Source organism: Mesitornis unicolor, unplaced genomic scaffold (assembly GCF_000695765.1).
Source record: "Mesitornis unicolor isolate BGI_N332 unplaced genomic scaffold, ASM69576v1 scaffold9142, whole genome shotgun sequence".
Lineage (NCBI taxonomy): Eukaryota > Metazoa > Chordata > Aves > Mesitornithiformes > Mesitornithidae > Mesitornis > Mesitornis unicolor.
The window spans coordinates 11,454-13,709 of record NW_010168463.1 but is presented as its reverse complement, the minus strand read 5'-3'; positions in this window follow the sequence as shown (position 1 = coordinate 13,709).

Here is a 2,256-nt window from a genome sequence, read left to right as displayed (position 1 = left end):
GTGCCTCTTGAACAGACTAGGAAAAGCAGAGCCCCGGGTTATGAGGTGATTGCTAAGGGCTGCATCACTACATTTAGCAAAACAGACAGAGAGAGGCTTTGTAGAAATAAAATGGAGAGTTCAATTTAATAGGAAGATATGAACCCACTCACTCGACCCTCAGCGCTTCCATGTTCTTGGATTCAGGGCAGTTCTTTGGTTATGGCTCCTGGATGCCAAAGTGAAGGAGGACTCTTAACACTTTTTGTGCAGCAAGACCCTGCAGTTCAACCTGTTTCAGCGCTTACATTGTCTCAAGAAGAGATGCAGAGCAGGTCCCGCAGGCTCAGCAAACCAACCTGTGTGCTTGAACTAGGCAGGAACAGTGCAAATTCGTGGCAGACAGCTAAGCTCTGCGTGCAGCTTTTGCACCAATGCCTCCCGTGTGCCTTCTCCCCAGGCTGCCTTCTCTATCCTCTGAGCCTTTCAGGCAGGCAAAGCCAGCTAAACCCTGCTTGCAAAGATGGGATCGTTCAGCCTGTGCACCAGGCACGTCCCTGAATTATCAGATTTGCTCCTATTGTCATCTGGTGTAGCCACCACAGAAAACATGGGAAAAATAGATAAAAACAGTGTAGCCTTTCTGTATTTGTGACTTTCTCTTCTTTTTCTCCCAATACAGATCAGTGGTGTCAGTATTTGCTGACAGGATTTGGTGTTTACAAATCACCACGAGTCCTTACCAGGTTCCCAGCTACCTAGTGTACAACTCTTTGTCGACTCACCGCATTTATTGCCTTATTTTCTCAACTTTTGTCTGAGATCTGATGGTTTCTGTTCATCGAATAGACCGGTGTTCTTGCTTCCTCATCAGCCCTGTCATTAGACTGGCCTTCAGTTCCCATAGAGACAGCAAGCCTCACCTTGCCCTCTTAATCACGGTCCCTTTGTTGCATTTCATGTCTGCAGAAGGACATTAGTTTGCCCCAGGCACTTAAGTAGAGAAAAAGGTGTATTTGATTCCCTCAGCATAACGGTAGTTTAGACGAGAGCTGCCTCAGACTATGGAGGGACTGCAGAGAGCAAGTTATTGTGTAAAGGTCACTGCACAGAGGCTTTAACGAAATGGAGTTTCATGGAGCACTTGATGGCAAATGAAGGCAGGACCTTGAGGTCTCAAGAGGAGACAAGACTGTTCTCATTCCCCTAATGCAAAAGCAACAAGGTCCTTGATACAGAAAGCCAGAAAGATGAAAGGTCACTGGTTGCAGCTGTCAGGCATTAGCTGTGTCTGCCCCTCCTGTTAGCATGAGGCTGGCTGTGCATGTTACACCTCATGATGCGTTGCTGCTGCTGATGCATGTGGCTAAAAAGAAATGCATCTGGCTGGAGCAGCTGGAGGTAGCGTGTGCTGTCTCCTGGGCAGGAGGGCAGAGAAACGAGCCCCAAACCTCACCTCCCATTAGCATTTCTCTGACAAGGCAGGGGCCAGCAGAAATCGAGATCTACGGGAGCAGCACCGGGAAGGGAAGGGAAGGGAAGGGAAGGGAAGGGAAGGGAAGGGAAGGGAAGGGAAGGGAAGGGAAGGGAAGGGTGCTGCAGGGCAAAATCACATCTCTCATTGCAGTACTATCACCTGGAGCTGTTGCCTACCAGAAACCTGCCCAGCTGCATTCCCTGTGCTCCTGCAGGAACGAAAGAAAAACAGAGCAGTGTTTTCATCCTTTTAGCTCTGAGTGCCCAAATGCCAACTATTAGAGGCCAGCACTGGTAGTCAAGGGAACAGTCCTCCCACAGGAAAATAAAAACACAGCTGAACAGCATGTGAAGAGGACAGCACACAAAAGGCTCGCCAGATCACAAGAACATTTGGATTTTGCTGTGGGGTTAGGGTTGTTGTTGTTTTTTTAAATATAGATGGCTAGCTCCAATCTTTTATCCATTCCAAGTGCTTCGACTGCCTGCCATCTAAAGTGCTGGGACACTCTTCAGCCTTTCATGGGTTCTGGGAACGCTTCAAACAGCTCCTGCAGCCTCATCAAATAAAAACAGCTGGGTCTGAACTGAAACCCTTGCTCAGTTTCCAGAAATCAGGCTGTGTGTGTGTGCACCTGCCCACTGGTTCAGCCCAGGCTACGGACAGAAAGTGAGGCCTGTGATGAATGACCACGTTTCTGTCCCAGCCCTCACCTCCTCTGCCCCGCAGGGGGTTCAACTCTTGTTTAATAAATGCACGTTAACAAATGCGTGTTGGTGCTGCAGGGACATATTCCTGCT